Source organism: Onychomys torridus, chromosome 9 (genome assembly GCF_903995425.1).
Source record: "Onychomys torridus chromosome 9, mOncTor1.1, whole genome shotgun sequence".
Taxonomy (NCBI): Eukaryota; Metazoa; Chordata; class Mammalia; order Rodentia; family Cricetidae; genus Onychomys; species Onychomys torridus.
In genome coordinates, this window is record NC_050451.1 from 29826613 (window position 1) to 29834333 (window position 7721).

The 7721-nt window shown below is 39.7% G+C and overlaps 1 pseudogene; it reads right to left on the reverse strand.

The window, feature by feature from the left end:
* Positions 1 to 1037: 1037 nt before the first annotated feature.
* On the reverse strand, positions 1038 to 7513 carry LOC118591214 (annotated as a pseudogene).
* Between the last annotated feature and the right edge of the window lie 208 nt (positions 7514 to 7721).

Here is a 7721-nt window from a genome sequence, read left to right on the forward strand (position 1 = left end):
TGATTCCCAGTTTTATGAGAAACTGCCACACTGATTTCCAAAGTGGCTGTACAAGTTTGTGCTCCCACCAACAGTGGAGAAGTGTTCTCCTTTCTCCACATCCTCTCCAACATAAACTGTCTTCAGTGTTTTTGATCTTAGCCATTCTGACAGGTGTTCTGACAGAGTTGTTTTGATTTGCATTTCCCTGATGACTAAGGTTGTTGAGCAATTCCTTAAATGTCTTTTGGCCATTTGAGATCCTGCTGTTGACAATTCTCTGTTTAGCTCTGAAGCCCACTTTTTAATTGGACTTTTGGGCATTTTGATGTCTAATTTCTTGAGCTCTTTATATATTTTGGAGAACAGTCCTCTGTCAGATGTGGGGTTGGTGAAGGTCTTTTCCCATTCTGTAGGTTGTTGTTTTGTCTTATTGACCACGTCTTTTGCCCTACAAAAGCTTCTCAGTTTCAAGAGGTCCCATTCATTGTTGTTCTCAGTGTCTGTGCTACTGCTGTTATATTTAGGAAGTGATCTCCTGTGCCAATATGTTCAAGACTACTTCCTACTTTCTCTTCTATCAGGTTCTGTGTAACTGGTTTTATGTTGAGGTCTTTGATCCACTTGGACTTAAGTTTTGTACATGGTGACAGATATGTATCTATTTGTAATCTTTTACATATTGGCATCCAGTTATGCCAGCACTATTTGTTGAAGATACTTTCTTTTTTCCATTGTATAGTTTTGGCTTCTTTGTCAAAATCAGGTGTTCATATGTGTGCGGATTAATGTCAGGGTCTTCAATTCAATTCCATTGGTCTGTATGTTGGTTTTTATGCTAGTACCAAGTTGCTTTTATTTTTTTTGGGGGGGGGGGGGAGGGAGCTGAGGATCGAACCCAGGGCCTTGCGATTGCTAGGCAAGTGCTCTACCACTGAGCTAAATCTCCAACCCCCCAAGCTGTTTTTATTACTATTGCTCTATGGTAGAGCTTGATGTCAGGGATGGTGATGCTTCCAGATGTTGCTTTATTATACAGGATTCTTTTTTTTTTTCACTTGGAAAATGTTAGCATTTAATTAACCTCCCTGGGTGGCTTCAAGCCACCAGGACACAGGCACCTCCAACACCCTTTATCTTCTCTTCAGCTCTTCTGCTGAAAAATCTGGCTTTCACAATGACAGGCTGCTCAGGAAGCTTTCCCTTCCCCAGAACTTTGTAGTAGCCTGATCGCACAACATCAATGACGGAAGCAGCTCCAGTCTTGTTCTTTGCAGCATTGACACGTGTCTGCTCACTGATCAGTGTCCACAATTTATCCAGCTTGACAGTTGGACAGAAGCTCTAGTTCCTCTTTAAGTGGTAATGTCTCATACCAACTTTCCCAAAGTAACCTGGATGATATTTGTTGAAGTTGATTCTGTGGTGATGCATGCCTCCAGTATTTCCATGGCCTCCTTGGTGCTTGCGGTGTTTACCGATGCGGCCGTGGCCGTGGCTCACGTGGCCCCGGAGTTTCCGGGTCTTCCTCAGTCTGGATAGCGTGGCAGCAGCAGAACGGAAAGAGCGGATTCTTTTATCTATCCTGGGTCTTTTGTTTTTCCATATGAAGTTTAGTATTGTTCAAGTCTGTGAAGAATTGTGTTGGGATTTTAATGGGGATTGCATTGAATCTGTAGATTGCTTTTGGTAAGATTGTCACTTTTACTATGTTAATCCTATCTATCCATAAGCATGGGAGGTCCTTCTATTCTCTAATATCTTCTTCAATTTCTTTCTTTAAAGACTTAAAGTTCTTGTCATACTGGTCCTTCACTTGTTTAGTTAGTGTTACCCCAAGGTATTTTATATTATTTATGGCTATTGTAAAGGGTGATGTTTCTCTGACTTTTTTCTCATCCCTTTTATCATTTATATATAGGAGGGCTACTGATTTTTTTGGTGGGCTGCATTAGAGGATTGCTTGACCATGTGTGTGGTTACCAGGTGATAGGAAAGGGTCTGCACTTGGCTGTGCTAGGGGAACGTCTTCTGCTCTACCCCATTGGTATCCCTATAAACAGCCCTTTAGAAGAGACAGAAACAACTTTTCTCTACTGTATGGATAAGATGGAAGGAACTTTAATTAGTAGGACCAAATGGGTGATGCTGAGAGCATGGCTTGTAAGCAAGAGCAAAGGAAATAGAAAAACATGGCAGGTAGCTGCCGGATAGAAAAGCTGCAATTTAAATAATATGTTTGATTGATCAGTGTGGCTGAGGTGTAGTGACAACAGCAGAAAATAAAGTTCAAGTCAGAGATCAAACAGGAACCCGATCTATTTGTCTCAGGAGACTCTGTGGCAGGTATTCTGAGTAAAACTGGAAGCAGGTGGGTTCTGGGAAAGGAACAGCAGTCTGATTTCTGTATGGATAAATTCCTCTCAACACAGGACAAGGCAATGTGCTTCCCTCACATTTGCCAGCTATGATGATTATGTTTATATAACACTGCTTTCCATATAAGTGGAAATGGGATCAAATTATTTATATGTTTCTGACAGTGTGCAATGCCTGGTTATTGCCTTGACTATAAACCCAGCACAATAACATGTGTTCATCATGGATGTTAGCCAAAATGAGAAGTTGTTTTGTAAGTAAAAAATGGTTATCTATTTTCAACATATGACACAGTCTCACTTATCCTTTTCTTCTTTCTCCTTAATAACAGAACAGAATTCCAGCTGTGAGGACACCCACTGGTCCTTTGTAGAGTGGTTCATTTACTTTGTGCTACAGCAGTAGTAAGAACAGCTGTAAACCCATGCAGCAGAAACAGCTGCAGCAGAGGCTGGAGACTCTGGAGAGGAAGCAGAAACTTTAGAAGCTGAAACAGCAGAAGCAGGAGCAACAGCAACAGATGTGGAATTGTAAGCAGAGGCAGAAACAACAGTTCAAGCATATTTGTTATCAGAGTTCTCTAGTGTGACCTCTGGTTCCTGGAGTTGGTACTTACTGTCTTCTTGAGCCTTTAAGGAATATTTCAGATGTGTTATTTTTCATTAAAATGGAATGTTATCCTTTCATTCATTTTATTACTTGTAAATGCCATGGTCTTGATTTTAGTCTACAAATATCTGTGTTTTCATTTCTATTTTATCATTATAGACCACTGATATTTTGTAACCTCTGCTTCATTTCTGCTTGAGAAAAAGACCCATGGTTTTCAGAAATCTCAAAGAAGGACATGACCACCTGGCTTTAAAAAATCTGCACTTTGTTACCTAACACATTCATTTCCTGTATTATTGGAAGAAATATCAAGAAAAGGACAAAGCATGTCCTCTCCAGTCTGAACAACCTGGTGTTATAAAAATAAGATTGATAAACATGTGATAATAAATGCTTCTAGAAGGAAAGGAACCTCTCCCCTCTGCACTCCATTCATCCTTGCCCTACAGCCTTTCACAATTGTCCATTGGGATCCTGGGATAGCAAGAGTGAAGGTGAACTCAAATTGCATGAACAAAGTGTGCCACCAGCTGCTGAGCTGCAAGTATGCATTCTGCAGATGCCATCTGGCTTCTCAATCCTTTCCCATGACTGTTAAACCTGTGAGATGTAGAGTAATGGCCTGCTCCAGCAACATCATCTGCTTTGAATAGGAATATTGTGAACAAAGACTCAAGAATTTATTCAAAGCTCAGAGACGGTGCAACCCATCCATTTATGTCACAAAACAGTTGATAAAATGTCCTCATGGCTGACTCACATAGGTTACCCCAAAACCCATTCTACCTGCTAAATTGAAGTGTTAGATCTGGCCTTGGAGAGATTGCTTGGAAGTTAAGAATACTGGCATTCAGTTTCTGACACCCACAAGGGGTATCATATCTGTCTGAAACTCTAGTCCTAGGGGATCCAGTGCATTCTTCTAACCTCAGTGAGTACTAAGCTTGCACAGGGTGCACAGAGGTACATACAAGGAAAACATTCATACACAAGCACGCACAAAAGTAAAAATCAAGTGAGAGTTCTGCAAAGTGCTCAATGCTACTTTGAAGATGAGAAGCCTAGTCCACTTTACTTTTACATAATATCTCTAGATAAATGTCAGGCTTGACATCTCAGTGTAACTTAGAATTTAGGATTCTATTTTGGCATCAAATACCAAGTTGCTCATTTTGTATGCTACCTAGGGAGTAAAAAAAAAAATCTAAAACCTACCCAAATAGTATAGCCTAGAGTGGTAATGAAGCAAAAATGTTAAGGCAGATTAATCCTAAAAATAAAGCTGTGGAAGTGTATATACTTGTTAAAAATACTGAAAGTAGCTGTGTTGAATGATATCAAATGTTCTAGTGAGAGATGAACTTAAACCACTATGGACACATGAATTTGATGGGAGATTTGTCAACCTTAGATACATTTTTATAGTTCTTGTCATTGATTGTTTCCTCATTATACAGTTTATCTAAAGACAATAAAAGGAAACCCCTACATTTAAAACACTTTTTGCATCTCCCTCTACCATGACATACACCAGGAAAAAACAGAAACAATGGAGATTACTGAGAAACATTTTCTTCAACTCCTATTTAGACAACAAAAACAATCCATACCATAGTGTGTGGTGGTGCATGCCTTTAATCTAAGCATTGGGAAGGCAGAGCCAGGAGACACGTTGTGTATTAAATAACAGCCTAGTCTATACAGCAAGTGGTTCCAGACTAGTAGGGACACATAACAAAAGGATGTCTCAGAAAAGAAATCTACATTTCAACACAATTTCATGAACAGATAACCCAGGGGATTTTGGTAAGCAGAATAAAATCGACAGGGGAAAATCCAGGAACACTTGCTACTCCAATAAAAGGGAAATTTTTCTAGTTACAAAGTTAGGAACCATTCTTATCATATTCCTCTGTCATTGTCAACTTCCCTGTCTGGCTATAACTCTTAATGAAGACATAATTTGATGCCTTGTTAGAGTTCAGTGGAGAAGAACGGACAGTGTCTGTCTTAGTCATGATTTTATACTTAGCACACTGCCTTTATCATCTTTCTACTTTAAGTCTTGTATTGATATGATATTAGACACATTGAACTGCAGAAACTTGGGCAACTTTTATTTCAGAATCATGATACACATTTACAAAGTGTGTAAACCACTGCCCTTTTGGTTTAATGTATATACATACATAGTTGTCTACTATCTACATTTCAATTAGTGATATTTTGGTGTGTTGATATATCATTTGGATAACATTTTTTTTTCTAAAAACTTTATTGGGGGAAAACCACCAAACATTTACCTTATAATGATTACAGTCACAATTTGTAGTGAACTGATTTCATAAAAAGTGTTAAACTCAAGCTGGCTTATCTTGTTACATTCAAATCCTATTTCTGATAAAATAGCCAAGAGTTCACACATCTGCACCCACGTACAAACTAAACAACTGCTTATTGACCCACCATCCAGTAAAGCCTTAGAGACATTCCTCCCTTTTTACAATGAAAAATAAATGTTACAAGTTTTGGGTAGTTTGGGTACTCATATACTACAGACCATTTCAGCACTAAGAGATGACCTCTCCATAATATGAAAGGATAAACAACAAAAAAAGTGATAAAAATACTTTCCTTTTATTCAGGTAAACCCATCTGAGATTCCAGTTCTCTCAAGCACTAATGAAAATTTGGTTGAGCAAGATTTAAAGCAAATCCAGGCCCTGTGATGGCACTGAAACAATTTCCCCTTTATTGCTACACATCTTTACACTCAATGTCACAGTAGAACTGGTAAATTCAGCAACCATTTTTTTTCTTGCTGGTTTATAAAGCTGGAAATAGAAAAGCATGCCCCATCTGAGCCTGACTGCAAAGTATGTGGTCATTCTTTTTCTCTCTTTAAAGTTGGATGAGTTACTAACATGACACATTCTAAGAAATGTTCAAAATATTCCTTAAACTGACACACATTCCACAGCTTACTTGTTGTGCTGGCTAATTTTATGTCAACTTGACACAAGCTAGAGTCATCAGAGAGAAGGGAGTCTCAACTGGAAAAATATCTCCATAAGATCAGGATGTAGGCAAGCCCTTAGGGCATTTTTCTAATTATTTGTTGATATGGGAGGGCCCAGCCCATTGTGAGTGGGGTCACCTCTGGACTGTTGGTCCTGTGCTCTATAAGAAAGCAGGCTGAGCAAGCTTAGCAGAGTGAACCAGTAAGCAGCATCCTCCATGGTCTCTTCATTAGCTTCTGCCTCCAGGATCCTGTCCTGTTTGAGTTCTGGTCCTGACTTCCTTCAGTGATGAACAGTGATATGGAAGTGTAAGACAAATAAACCTGTAGCAGAAATCTTAAAAGGTCTTATTAATAAAAACAAACCTGAAGCCAGGTATTGGGGTGAATGCTAGAAGATCAGAGAAGCAGAACAAGCCCCAGCCATCTCACCTTGCCAATTCCTTAGCTGATCCTGTTTCCTCAGACTGGAAGCCTCTGTATCCTCATGCAAATGGGTCTCAGCTGAACTGCTGCTCAAAAGCCTAAAAGCTTAACCAGCTCTAGTTCCTGGTCCTCACACCTTATATACCTTTATGCTTTCTGCCATCACTTCCTGAGATTAAAGGCTTTGTTACCACGCCTGGCTGTTTACAGTGTGGCTTTGAACTCACAGAGATCCAGATCTCTGCCTCTGGAATGCTAGGATTAAAGGCATGTGTGCCACCATTTTCTGGCCTTTATATCTAGTAGCTGTTCTGTTCTCTGACCCCAGATAAGTTTATTAGGGTGCACAATATTTTGGGAAACACATTATCACCACATAAACCTTTTCCTCCCCAACTTGCTTTTTGTCATGGTGTTTCATCGAAGCAATAGAACCCTAATTAGGACACTGTGCATGTTTAGGAGTTGGGTCTTCCCTTCTATCATGTTGCAGTGGGTCTCTCTTTTTCCTAGATGTCCAGCTGGCCCTGCAGCTTCCAGGCAATTTCCAGTCTCATCTCGGCATATCTCTGCTAGGTATAAAGGAATCACAGATGTGTGCCACTGGTCTGGATTTTAGGTGAGTTCTGGGAGTTGAACTCATCAGACTTGTACAGTGTGAGGCATATATCTCAGCCCTTACTGTGTTTTAAAAGCAAATAGCTAAAACACCCAAAACAAATGCAGGATTTGGTGACTCATGATAAACAGATATCTTATAATCAACAGGCAGATTGAATAGAGAATCTTCTGGTCCTCAGAAGCCCCTCAGGTACTCCATCCAATGGCAATGTTCTATCTCCCACTAGTAGCAACCACTGCACTGGCCTTATAGTAACCTCAAGTCTGTCTTTTTTGTCACCCAACTATACTTCCCTAGTCACCTTCTTACTCTTGCAGGTTATTGTTTTGTTGTCATAATCCTCAGAACCCACAGATTTACCTTGTCTCCTTTTTCCTTGACAGTTTATCTGTGGTGTGGGAGAACTCCAACTCTTTCATGTGTAGTTCTTCATGGTTTGGATTTTGTGACTGCATGCTCATGATGAAGTCTATCATGTCCATCATATGTCCTGAGCACTGGCAGCTGAATGGGGGATAGGGATCACATTGCTGGTATAACTCAAGCCCATACCCCCAACAAGGGTATAGGGTAGGTGCTTTGTGTTTTCTGAGACATCCCCATAATTGCAGTTGGTGAACGTATTCAAAATTCACAAGACCAACAATAAAATCATTCAAATATTTAAACCTTTAATTGATATGT